Below are 13,605 nucleotides of genomic sequence, written 5' to 3'. Positions count from 1 at the left end.
TTTATAGGAAACAGATTAGCTTACTTCTTAGATTTTTAATATACTGTGTGAGGGACTTAGTAGACATTCAGTAAATATTAATGTAATCACTCTCAATAATTGGAGTCCTTATTTTGAGCTCTTTTCAAACTAACAGATTTTTGTCATGCTTACATCACATACCATGTAATTTGACACCATTTGTTCAAAACATCCATAGGCATAGCCTTTTATTAATTGCATCAATGCAATCCATTTTTGTTATCTTCAACCTTCCATAAATTTCTTACCTTTAAACTCTCTGCACATATCCTTACTCTAGTTGTCCTAACTATCTCTGAGACCTCTCTTCACTTTTAAGTTCAGGCAGGTCTCACATTTACATATTGCAATATGATTACCACTATAGCTTTAGCTAACACCTCTATCACTTCACATAATTTCATTCCTTTTTGTGGGAAGAACATTTAGTGGCCACTGCTCTGTATTTTGAGACATGGAGTGGAACTGTGTCACACCACTGGCTGGAAACATTCCCTCAAGATGGAGACAGGGTTACCCCTAACATGAAGAGATGTGGTCAGAGGAATCTGAGAGCTAGGACCTCCAGAAGATTATGAAGTCTGCGGGGACAGGATCCGGTGAGGCCTCAGACAGGCCTGTTCCAGGTGTGTAGGGCAGCACAGGAGTGAAGGAGTCCAATGACCACAAAATCGCTAAATGGCAAGGGATGCAAAAGCGATGGGTGCTTATACTGAATGGAAAGCTCAGTTTGTAAGGCTGCTCTTAGCCTGAGTAAAGAAGCCCAGGGTCTTAGAAGGATGAACAAACAAATAGAGATAATTTGTATGTGTTATGGCCGAAAGCTAATTAAAGAGGCAAGTACAGACAGCCAAGATAGAGGACAGCTCAAATTATCAACCAGGCAGAGGAGTTAATGAGAAAAAAAGACATAGATTTTAAAGCTTTGGGAGAACAAAGATTTAAACCAGCTAATGGACTAATATGTAGCTGTCATTTGGAATGTATGCAGAGAGAACTAGGAAACCAAGACTTAGTTTACCAAGGCAAAGATAAGATTTGGGCATATATTCCTTGATCCCAAGGTGGAGACCCAAGAACACCTGAACTTAGAAGACAGAACTTACATGGCTGGGATTGTGTATTTTGTGTCTGGACTGCACTTGCTGTTTGTTTGTTTGTTTGTTTATTCTGTTAGCCTTTATGGTTTACAGAGATATTCTGAGTATTAATCACATGGACATACTGTTTAAAATGAATTCTTTGGTACCTCTGTTTTTGGTCTCTGTAAAGATCAGACAAACAAATGGCACAAAAGGCTTCTGTTCCTACATGTTTCCAAGACAGAAAAATCGAAACTAAATTGTAGAACAAGGGAAGACAAATTGCTTGGGCATTTTATAAATATTTTATGCTAGCAAGGGTGCTGTACAGTATTATTTTCAAATTTAATAATACAATATTCTTGTGGAAGCCAATGGGGCTTAGAATCTTAGGGTAATGTAGACCATCAAGATTTAAACATGAAAAAGGCCAATAACTTTTCAAAAATAACTAAAGTCAGGATGACATGGGAATAAATCGCTCTCAGCGGTGGACTGTATGCAGTGTTGGATATTACTGATGCCACCTTTATTAAACCTCTCAGGTCTGCCTTCCCTTTGCTAAGAATGCAGTGTTCTTTTACTCCTCTGAATACTCCAGAGACAGTATTCTGTGGGTTGAATTAATAGTATCTCAGTACACCCTGGCTGGTGTAGCTCAGTGGACTGAGCGTGAGCCTGCAAACCACACGATCGTGGTACGATTCCCCGTCAGGGCACATGCCTGGGTTGCAGGCCAGTTCCCAGCAGGGGCCAGTTCCCTGCAGGGGATGCCCCAGAAGCAACCATACATTGATATCTCTCTCCTTCTCTCCTTCCCTTCCCTTCTAAAGATAAATAAAATTAAAAAGAATGGATGAAACCTTTACAAAAAATAGTAACTTAGTATGAGAGTTCGAAACAATGCAAAAATTAATTACGATGATGATTTTGCTAGAAGTTCACACTTAAAATGTTGCTTGTGTTGCATATCACTTTGAATATTATCCAAGAGAGCTCAAATGAAGACAATGTCAGTGATTTTTACTCTCCAGAACTTTTCAGGGATCTGTGTGTCCTGAAACACACAGAGATGTTCACAGACTATTGACAGGAAACTTTTGATCTGTAGTTACCAACTAAAATAAAAGAAAATTCTCACTTCCGATGGGCTTTTATAGATATCAGCCATCTTACATCTAGGAATTTTACTCTGACTGGTGTGCCAAGTCATTAGAGCCAAAATTGAGGAGTAACCATATAAATAAAACGTAAAAACAGTAAAGGTAAGCAATAAAACAAGCCTTGACATGAAAAATTCTACCTTCTCAAGAACCACAGAATTAACTAAATTCATGAGCAGTTTCACATCTTAATTGAATCTCGGCGAGAAAGTCCAACTGAGATCACAAACTGCACTGAGACTTAAAGGTGTGTTGAGCTCTGGGAGTAGAGAACTTCATACAGCTGCTGAGTATCAATGTGGAGTTCACTTGTGGACCCAAACAGAAACAGATTATTTTACTGTCTCACTGGAGCAAAAAACGTCATGATCCTTCAACCTGACATTGCTGTTTTACAGTGGGCCTTCTCTCAAGCAAGTTTCAGGTTGGACAAGTTCTCAAGGATTACATTATAATATAGAAATGACACTTTAAATTAAGAAAGAATGCTTATCTAATATTACTTAGCCACCTACATGTTGAGGTGATTTTCCATGTATTTTACACAGAGATTGTCCTGTTATTTTATCTCAACTTCTGGCACAAGTGGGGACCTTATCTAATAGGCTTGTACCATATAAAGTGAAACATGGTCAAAGCCAAATGAATGCTAAGCTATCCACCATAATGATGGCAAACTACTGCTAACATACAATGCTGATGGTTCTAAGCACTGACTACCACTTAGGTGTGGTTGCCAGTTATAAAGCACATTATGCTGAATTTGACAAAATATACTTTTAGTCAGATTCATAGACCATCGTAATTTTTTTCACTGCATGATTAATTATTGGACTATAAACACATACTTGTATGGGGCAATCTCTAAAAAAGTAAGTATGATAACTTGACTAGAGCACTCTTCTTCATGTATCTACATGGTCCTATAAGCAAGTCGCCTATAGAAGCTATACTCAAACTCATCACCTATGCTTTCCTTTCCAAAGAAGAGCCCTACAGGGCAGGGTGGCCCAACTATTTTTAAGTATTTAAAAGTGGGAAAATTTCCCTCATAGGTGTCTGAACTTACAGGTATCCATAACTCAGGAGGTAGGGACAAAAATTTAATGAAGAGAATCCAAGAAGACTGGTGTCTGGCTCTCTATTTTTGACATGATTATGTGAAAGGGTTGGCCTATGAAGCACATATTAGGGAAACCGGAATATGTGACCTTACAGACAGACTTTGATTTGAATGATATTGGGGTCCTGAATTCACTTCTTAGGGCTGTTGTAACGAAGTGCCACAAACTGTGTGGCCTAAAACAATAAAAGATTACTCTTCCACAGTTCTGAAGGCTAGAATTTCTAAGTCAAGATATTGGCAGGACTATGCTCTTTCTTTTAGCTTCTGTCAGTTGCCGGCAATTCTTGATATTCATTGGTTTGAAGATGCATAATTCTAATCTCTGTCTTACTATACACATGGCCCTCTTCTCTCCGTGTCTGTATCTTCACATGATGTTTGCCTTTCTGTGTATATTATACCTACCTCTTTCTTTTATAAAGGCCCCAGCCTTATCCAACTAAAGGCTCACCCTGTTCCAGTATGACCTCATCTTAACTTACATCTTAATTAAAACTCTGTGACTTTATTTCCCTATAAAGTCACATTCAAAGGTATTTTAATTAGGATATATATATGTGTGTGTGTGTGTGTGTGTGCATGTGTGTGTGTGTGTGTAGGCTTGGTTCAGCCTAACCAGACTCCATTTCACTAGCCTCAGAGTATAGCTCTAATAAATGTATTTTAAGCCTGGGAAATTGATAGAGCTCATCATATTGCAAAAAAAGCATACATAATTTTCATTAGTCTTCTTAATAGCATTGATCATAATGTTTTCATGTCTTATAACATGAGTCATTGACTGGGAAAATGAGAATTTAATCACAGAGAACTATATTAATACAAAGAAAACGTATTCTAGCTCTGCTGTTGTTGCATCTGTTTGTATGTAGTCAAGTATGGCAATGCAAATAGACCATTAAATCAGCATTAATTTAACAGGAGTAGGAAGGTCCATCCCATCTCCACATGGTAACCAAAACATCTACCTTCCTTTCCAATGAAATTTTATTAAGTTACTTAAATATAGACTTAACATTATTTTTTAAATATTTTTTATTTATTTTTAGAGGAGAAGGGAAGGAGAGAGGGAGAGAAATATCAATGTATGGATGCCTCTTGTGTGTCCCCTGCTGGGAACTGGCCTGCAACCCAGGCATGTGCTTTGGCTAGGAATTGAACCATGATCCTTTGTTTTGAAGGCCCATGCTCAATCCAGCGAGCTACACCATCCAGGGATAGACTTAACATTATTGATCTCTATAATATTCACAGTTGTAAACTTAAGGTCAAGTTGCATTTTATTCTTGCTTGAAAGGTGTTTGATTTCACCTTTCATACAAATAGTATAGTGCCCTGTCTGGTGTGACTCAATGAATTGAGTGATGTCCTGTGAATCAAAGCTTCACCCATTTGATTCCCAGTCAGGACACATGCTTGGGTTGTGGGCCAGGTCCCCAGTAAGGGGATGTGCAAGAGGCACCCACACATTGATGTTTCTCTCCTTCTCTTTCTTCCCCCCTACCCCTCCCAAAATACATAAATAAATAAAAAAAGAAAAACAAATGGTATAGTGAATGATTTTTCTTTATCACTGTTTGAAAATCTTTGCAGTGTCTCACAATATCTATTCTTCACCTTGTCCTGTGTTTTAATGGACTAATCTGTATAGACTATGTCAATAGTCTTCCTTAGCCTTGGACTTCCAACTAACTTTAATAAATGCACTTACATCAGATTTCAGGATGGAGAAGGGGAAGTTTAGGATGTTGATTACCTCACGTACTCATTGAAGGGGACCTGGGAGTAACTGAAACCTCTACCAAAGTTCACAGCTTCCAGGGAACCCTCTGAATGCAAGTACACTTTCTGGGTTACCACTCCCTCCCCTAGATAGGTAAGCTTCACTTGATTTTGGGGGGGGGGTTAAACTTCATCCACTTTTGTGATTAGTCCCTTTATTAAACTACCATCAAAATCAAGACTGAGGGCACAATCTGTTTCTTTCGGGGCTCTGACAAATATGTTCCAAATATTTTTTCACATTCAGCCATAGGAAGAGAAATTCTTTTTTTGTATGGATGGGGTTTTAGTTGTGAAAGTAATACCAAAGCAGGTTGTCATTTTTTTAAATAGTAAGGGCATATTTAAAATTATTTAAAATCCTTTAAGCAAGCCAAAGTCTAACTTCAGTTCAATGTGTGTGTACCACTTTTATGTTTTCATATCTTAACTATTTCTGTTCCCCTGTTTTCTTTCTTTGTACTGCATCATTCATATCATAAAGTATCTTTGTTCAAGTTTATTTGTGCAATTTTTTAGCATTAAAGTCAATATTTCTGGAGTAGTGACTCATCTGTTTTATGTTAAATAAGAAATTATCTCTGTATATTAGAAAATGTTTCTTTATGACTCTATACTAAGATTTAGAAATATGTCTCATTTAGCACTATCATAAACTTCAGGATTCTAACTCCTTATTTATCATTGCTTCTTTTCAGTTTCCTGTTAAATATATAAATTGGGTTGTTTTTACTATTTTATTCGGCACTGCACCATCCTCACATTAATCCAATCCAAGATTCTTTCATGCTATTTAGAGATAAGACTTGACACTTAACTAATAATACAATAACACTGACAGAGTTGATTTCTTTCTTTTCAGTGTGCAGTATAATATTTTGACTTTGGAAGATGTCCTGGTTTTTCCTTCTATTCAAGTAGCATGTCGTCATAATCATATGAGAAAAGCTGACAATTTAAAGTCAAACAGAATTTCTCATGTCATGTATTCATCACAATCTATTATATTCTGGGAATAATGCTTTTGGTTTACCTCTTTGTAAAGAAATGTGAGGCATACAAGAAAATTAAGAAAAATAAGCCCTAGATTCAATACAAAATGGCAATGTTCAGCTGCCACTTAAAATATCTCATGTAGAAATTATTATTTTAATATATAATCTGATCTATATTATTATTTTAATAATAAGCACTATTTCTCCCAAAGCACTATTTCTCCACACTGAGTATTGATTTTTAGTATGTCTTACAGTGAACTGAAGCAGAAAAGAAAATGCATTCTTACACCAGTTAGCTTGTAGTTTTACACAAATTGCTTGGACAATATCCATTAGCAAGTATATTTCAGGAGGCAAAATACTCATGTTCACAGCTCTAAGTCTTTAAGGAGTCTATCCCAGAAAGATTGTCTGGTAAATTACAAAGACAGAAATGGAAGGTGTAAAAAACAGAATTTCTAAGGATGTTTTGGAGAATAGACACTTCAAACATTGCAGCTGGGACAAAGGGATGCTCTTGTGGAAAAAAATTAACATAACTATTTATTAAAATTTCCAAAAGACATGATTTTATATTTTCACCTGTCCATCTTTGAGTTACTATGACTATTCAGTACCTCCTTTTACTTATTCTTAAACTTCTTTAAGATAATAAGATCAATGCTAATAATAATGATGATGATGTTGATGATGACAGCATTAGCAAATTAAGGAAATTTGATGAAACCAGTTCCTCAAATTTTTGGATTGTTCAATATAAATATCTCAGTGATAACACTTTCATATAAAGTCCATTTAGTAAGAGTGAAATTTTAATCTAGATTCAAAAACTGATATAAAATTTACATGAGCTGCTATTTCACATTCAGCACATTATTTTCAAAGATAACATCAATCTAAAAATACCATTTTAAAAATATTGTGTCATGTGTAAAACTACATAAAGTTTCCAACTCAGAATAAAGTATTGTACATTGGTTACACCATAAATGCACATATAAATCAGTAACTACAATGGCGAAAAACAAAACCCTAAAATAAAAACAAAATTCTATGAAGTATCAAATTACATTAACTTTTAAAGGTTTTCTTATTGTTATATGCGATTTCTTTTTTTCTTTTTTTCTTAGTTGTTTGGCGTCTAAAATTACATAGAACAGGCTATGTATCAAGTTGCAAATATGTCATCAATGATTTTAATTTTTTTGAATTTATTAGGATAACATTGGTTATGAAAATTATGTAGGTTTCAGGTATGCAATTTCTTAACACAACATCTGTATAATGTTTTATGTGCTCACCACCCCAAGTCAAGTTTTCTTCCATACCATTTATCCCCTCTTTACACTCTTCTTAACCTTTTGGCTAAGATCAAGTATATTATCTGTTCTTATCAATTCGATCTTATTTTTAATTTATGAGTTTCTACCCTATATAGTAAAAATATAATTAATTCACTAGGAAATACTTTCTCTATGGGAATAACAACATATTAGTTGTACATAGAGGTAGCATAACATTGAATACATTTGGGGATGGTAGAATTTTAGTATAAGTACACTTTTTTTCTTAAGGAATCTATGCAAATCTGGTTTTAAAATACTTTTCTGATGACACACTTCCAAATTTCTGCTGGAATAGTGAAGAAAATTAAACCTCATTACTCTGAAAAAGTAGTTGGTATGTAATTCAGTGCTAGAATCTATATTAATGCCTCATAGTCACACAGTCAATGGAGTCCTATTGAGACTAGTGTTCAATGCCTTACACACCCTCTCAATCAGAGGAAGATTTAAGTAGATAAGGAAAGAACTTTGGCCCACCTAAATGTGTACTCTAGGAACAGAGATCTATAATACTTATCAAATATAAAACTCTCTCCAGAAATCTCAGGGCTTCTGTGAAGTACCAAGAAATCTAGTTTTTTTTTTATTTTTTAAGATTTTATTCATTTATTTTTAGAGGGGAAGGGAAGGAGAGAGGGAGAGAAAAATCAATGTATGGTTGCCTCTTGTGTGTCCCCTGCTGGGAACTGGCCTGCAACCCAGGAATGTGCCGTGACTGGGAATTGAACTGCGATTGTCTGCTTCGCAGGCCCACGCTCAATCCACTGAGCTACACCAGCCAGGGCCTGAAGTACCAAGGAATCTTTATTTTCTCTCTTAAAACTTCTCATCATTTTCTTCTTAATTATATCCATAAATAGGCTGCATACATGTTAGACAAGTAGATAAACAACTTACATAAGTTAAGATGAAGTTCCAACAGACACACGCTAGGAGCGTGATTGCTCAATTTTTGCAAGAGATCATTTTTACACATGAACAATAATGTCAAAATGGCAGATGGCCAAAGAGCCAGGAGGGAAGATGATAAAACTTTATTAAAATTATCCTAAAAAAGAGCATCAAGACATTGGGCAAAGGACTGTGCTGAAAATGAAAATTTAAAAACACAATTTGTGTGTAATATTTTAACATAGCATCATATTTTAGCAAAATGATGCAAGAATGGGAACAAAGAAATGGAAAAATATTGAGTTATGCAATTGTCATATCCCTATAAAAGTCAAGTACCTAATTTCCTCTTGGAGCTATTAAGTCACTGATTATTCTAGATTTTAAATTCCACCTTTTAAAATTAGCCAGGTAATATCAGGCTGTTAGTCATCTTTCTTGATATCAAGAATTCAAGTCTTCTCCCATTTAACTCATCTGCACGTATGTGGCAGTTTCTAAACTGTGCTTCTGTGCACCACAGAGCTGTCCCCTGTGTCAGTCTATTACATTAGCCAGTGAATAGTCCTCTCTGATGGCTGCAGTTCCTCTGTCTGACAATTTACAAGCTGCTTCATCTCCCCCTAATGTCTTTCACAGCATTCACGGGCATCCGTTAAAGCTCCAAGGTGTATTTGATATAAAAGTTTAACATTTTTTAAACTTTTTTGAAATTTGGGGATACTGATTTACAACATGGTGATAAGGATTCCTACTAACACTGTCACATAGGCGAGTACTCCTCTGGGGCTTCCTCCACTGTCCTGTGACGTCAACCTTCGCTGCTAAAATTTCCCTTACCAGTATCCCCCCGTCTTTAGTTCTGGTACCCAATCCTATGAATATCCAGAAAAAAGAAAAACAATGGACTCTCCCCAGTCTTGCAATCCAAAGTCTCCATTTAATAAACATAATCTCGGATCAACTTTTTTCTGGAAAAAAACACATTTTTTTCATATCTTATTATTCACTGGGCATTTTTGGACCCATAAAATAATTTTATTTGCATATGAAAAAATTTATAAAAAGTTATACTTGTTACTCATTGTTTATTTTAATCACCCCCAAAGTATTATATCCCTTTAAAGGCAAATTCAGAGTTTATCTTTTAGTTAACGAGATGTCCGCTACTAGCTTTACAATAATCAGTATATTAGCATAGTGTATTATTAATATAAGGAAGGAACCAAAGGGAACCGAATAAAAATATTAAGCTTAAACTGGGGAGCATGAGTTTGTTTGTTTCGCCAGGAAGCTACAGCTCCACACCACAGGGGATGATACCATTGCTCTGTGGAGAGAATTAACACTCCCCACTTAACCTTACTGAATTGTTGGGGGGCCCAGAGGGAGGTACTTGGATGTACAAATCTGCCAGTCTAACTAGGGAGAGGACTCATCAAAAAGCCCTCGAAGGTGGGGAACTGATGGTTTTTTTGGAAAAGCACCTGATACACAGCAAACCCAAGCCAATATAATCCCAGGGAAACAAAAGCAGGTTTTCTCTTTCTTACCTTGAACCACCTCATCCATATGTTCTTGTGATCTTGTTCTCTCTCTCTCATCCTCTTGCTTGGTGACCCACACCCACCCTGTGCATTTGCATGTTCTCTCTCACCGGGGAGCACACGACCACGTGGGTTTAAGAGCTACCAGGGCCTGGGGCAGACTGTGTGGGCTCCAAAGGATCAAGCTTTCATGTGAAGTAGAAACTCTGGACACTGGCTTTTGTTTTGGCCTTGCGGAACACATGGTTTGACTTTTCCATGGCCAGACAGAGAGAGATGAAAAGTCAGAAACCCAAGAGCAGATTTCCACCAGAATAAAGCATTTTGCCACACCACAACTACCCATGCATGGTCCTTGAAATGCCTTCCTCATGATCTCGTGGAAGGCCCTGATGTCCACTGACAACAATTGTATTTATTTGCAGATAAAATTACTAATATTTCAGAAAAATTATAATCAACTTACAGGCAGAACACTCAATTTAACTTTTTTCTTAAGTAGAACTGTTATACTTAATGCATGTGCCCGATTTCAGTCCAAACCTCCTTTCAGTATTAGGCTGGTACCCAAAATGTAGACTCGTGTAGGAGTTAATACTCAACAAGCATTTTGGTATCATCCATCTCTCCTGAGCTCAGAAGTGCAATAAACCATAGCACTAAAGAACTAAGAGAAGGGGGATTAAGTTCTTATTTATGTTAGCTGGTCATAAAAGATGTCTCTTAGGAACTAAGTTTTTATTATGCTTTAAAGATAAAAATATACCTATTTAATAGATATTGCAGAAAAGCCTAAACATAAGGAAAATCATGTAAACACTTGCTCAAACAGAAAGGCATTTCTATGTTATAGGAACTGAAAAAAAAAACAAAATATCTGAGAAGAGCAAAAGGCTTGTAGGTTCATTTTTTTTTATGTGGAGAGAAAGGGAAATTATGTTGTACTTCATAGTTTATTATGAAATACTTAAGTTTAATTCAGATTACAGGGAAAGGTATATACATTTTAACAGAAGACACGACATCTATTTACATATTTAAAAACATCACTCTAGCTGCTGTGGAGAAGGAATGAAGGCAGGGCTATGCTCTGGAAACACCTGCCATGTTTTGCAGAAAATGCAACAGTATATTTGGCCGAGGAAGATGGCAGTGAACATGTTAAAGGCACTTTGAAGCTAAGACTTACAGGACATATGGACGGCCTATATATTTGTATAAAAAAATTAAGGAAACATGGATGATTTCCCTGTTTGGGGCCAGACGGATAAATCTGGGAACATATATAAATGACATTTAATGTCTTGGACATAATAGAGACTTACCTAGACAAAGAATGTTGATCCATCTTTGATGAAAATCCTATGCCTTTTGTAGTTTATGTATTTCCAAATTGGACCACAGCCAATGAACTCATGCTGGCATATGCAGTTTTCCTCTGCAGTTCACCCCATGGTTTAAATGAGCAGATTGCATATTTTCCAATGCTATATTAACACAAATCTAATTTTACAAAATGTGTGTTGTCTAGGAATCTAAAACAGTTTCATACATTGAGAATAAAGTTTTAACTCTCAAGATACTCAACTTGTTTCTCCCTCATTGTACCTTTGAACATCTGCTTCATCAACAAAATACATGGTCTACCTTTAAAATGCTTTCATTGGTGGACTAATTCTACTTTCTTTACTATCTCATCTTTTTCAAAACTATAATCAATTCTCCTCTGCATTGTGTACTCTTCTAAGAAGTCTCCCTTTTTTCTTCTTTTTTTTTTCAGTTTATTCAGAAAAGAAAAGCCTGATTGATCCCACTGGTTAAATCCTCTGCTTAAAGTTTTTACCAGAGATTTAAATGCAAAGTTGTTAGAAACATTTACAAGCCTTTCCTGATTTTGTTTTGACCTTAACGTTTTCTAAAGTTCCCTCAGGCAGGTTGTCCGCTTGGCCACGCCTCCCACAGCAGTCAAGTTCCCGACTTAAACCTCGGTGCAGGCTGTTCTCCACACCTGAAGTACGGGTCCCCAGATACCTACATATCTTGTCCAGGTGACTTTTCCAGTTTTTTGTTAATTTTTCATCTTTGCAGTGAGTCATTTGGGACCATTCAAATCACAATTGGTTGCCAATATATCCTGTTTCTCTTCTTTGCTGCATAACTTTTACTATGAAAACTTATTTGTTTGGGTTGTTGTTGTTGTTCACCACCCTGTTACATGTAAATTGAATGATGGCCAATAATGTTTTTTCCTGTTTTGATCTTGGATACAAGCTCAATGCCTGGATGGAGTGTCTAGAATATAATAGGGATATATTTGAGTCAATGATTGAACTAGAGCTTCTAGACATTTACTGTCTTCTTTACAATATTATTTTAGTAACAAGAATTTAGATAGAATGCAAATGCATGTAATTATTTTTTTAAGTGAGGGAAATAGAACCAAATGAAGTAGATCAGAGAAAGAGTAACATACTACAGAAATTTGTAACATCTCTAATAAATAACAACATAATGATAATAATGATAACAATAATAATAATGATAATAATGTACCTAATATTTATTATTTGTTTACTAGTGCCTGATGTCACAGTAAGGACTTCCAGGGAAAATAACGACCTTTAAGTCCATAGTCAATGAGCTGTGTAATTGGAACTTTTTTCTGTTTCTGATTTCAGAACCTGTGTTAGTAACCACTATCCCATCCTGTCTTATATTTAAGAAGCTGTTTTTCATCCTGATCCTAAATAATGATCGACCTTGAGATTGCTTAAAATTATGTTTCTCATTTCCTATTCTCAAATATGAAATTTAAATCCTCCAGGGCGATGAACCGAAGTCTTTTTAAGCAAACAAGTAAAAAATTTTCAAGTGACAATGATATGTAGCCAGCGTTAAGAACCATGTATACAGAGCATCAAAAATAATTCAGGTAGAAAATAAATGTCTTAGAAAAAATGTTTTATTCATTGGAAAGTGCAGAAACTAAAGAAACTATGAGACAAAAGAAAACTTTTGCATTCTGATATATGTTTAACTTAACAAAATCATTTCACTTTTTTTTTCTGGAACAGAAAAAAAAGGAACATCAAAAATTAGGCAGGCAATAAAATATGAAATCAGCAATTCTGCAAGCAATTTCCATAAGAACGGTAACAATTCCAAAGAATTATAAATGATGGCTAGCCTATACTTTCTAAGAAAATTCACCAAAATATTTATATTCGATAAAATGTGCAGTGTAAGTTCAAAAGTGATGTAAGAGTAAGTGGCCTTTTTTTCCTAACCTCTTCCAATTACCAGTGAACAATAATGAAAATATACTTAATGCAATCCCTGCGGCAAATAATTATTCATTCTCTCAAAACTCTTTAATTTGGTACCTATAGGTAGCAGATTCAGAAACTATGAAATATTTACAAAATATTAATCTGGTGTTAAAAATTCAACACAAGAGTGGAGAAAATGAACTTATTAAAATTAATGCTAAGTACAATAATATATAATGAATTATATAGCAAACCATTCGAATCAGAAGTGAGGTAAATGCAAAGAAGTGCAGTTAGTATGCAAGAGGTTAAATAGGAAACATTCAGAATTAAGCATATTTAAATGTTTATCTTAGCTTTTTCGGTGACAAAACAAGTAG

Source organism: Artibeus jamaicensis, unplaced genomic scaffold (assembly GCF_021234435.1).
Source record: "Artibeus jamaicensis isolate MK-2021 breed Jamaican fruit bat unplaced genomic scaffold, CSHL_Jam_final contig_415, whole genome shotgun sequence".
Taxonomy (NCBI): Eukaryota; Metazoa; Chordata; class Mammalia; order Chiroptera; family Phyllostomidae; genus Artibeus; species Artibeus jamaicensis.
The sequence above is the reverse complement of the archived record's forward strand: the minus strand, read 5'-3'. Positions refer to the sequence as shown.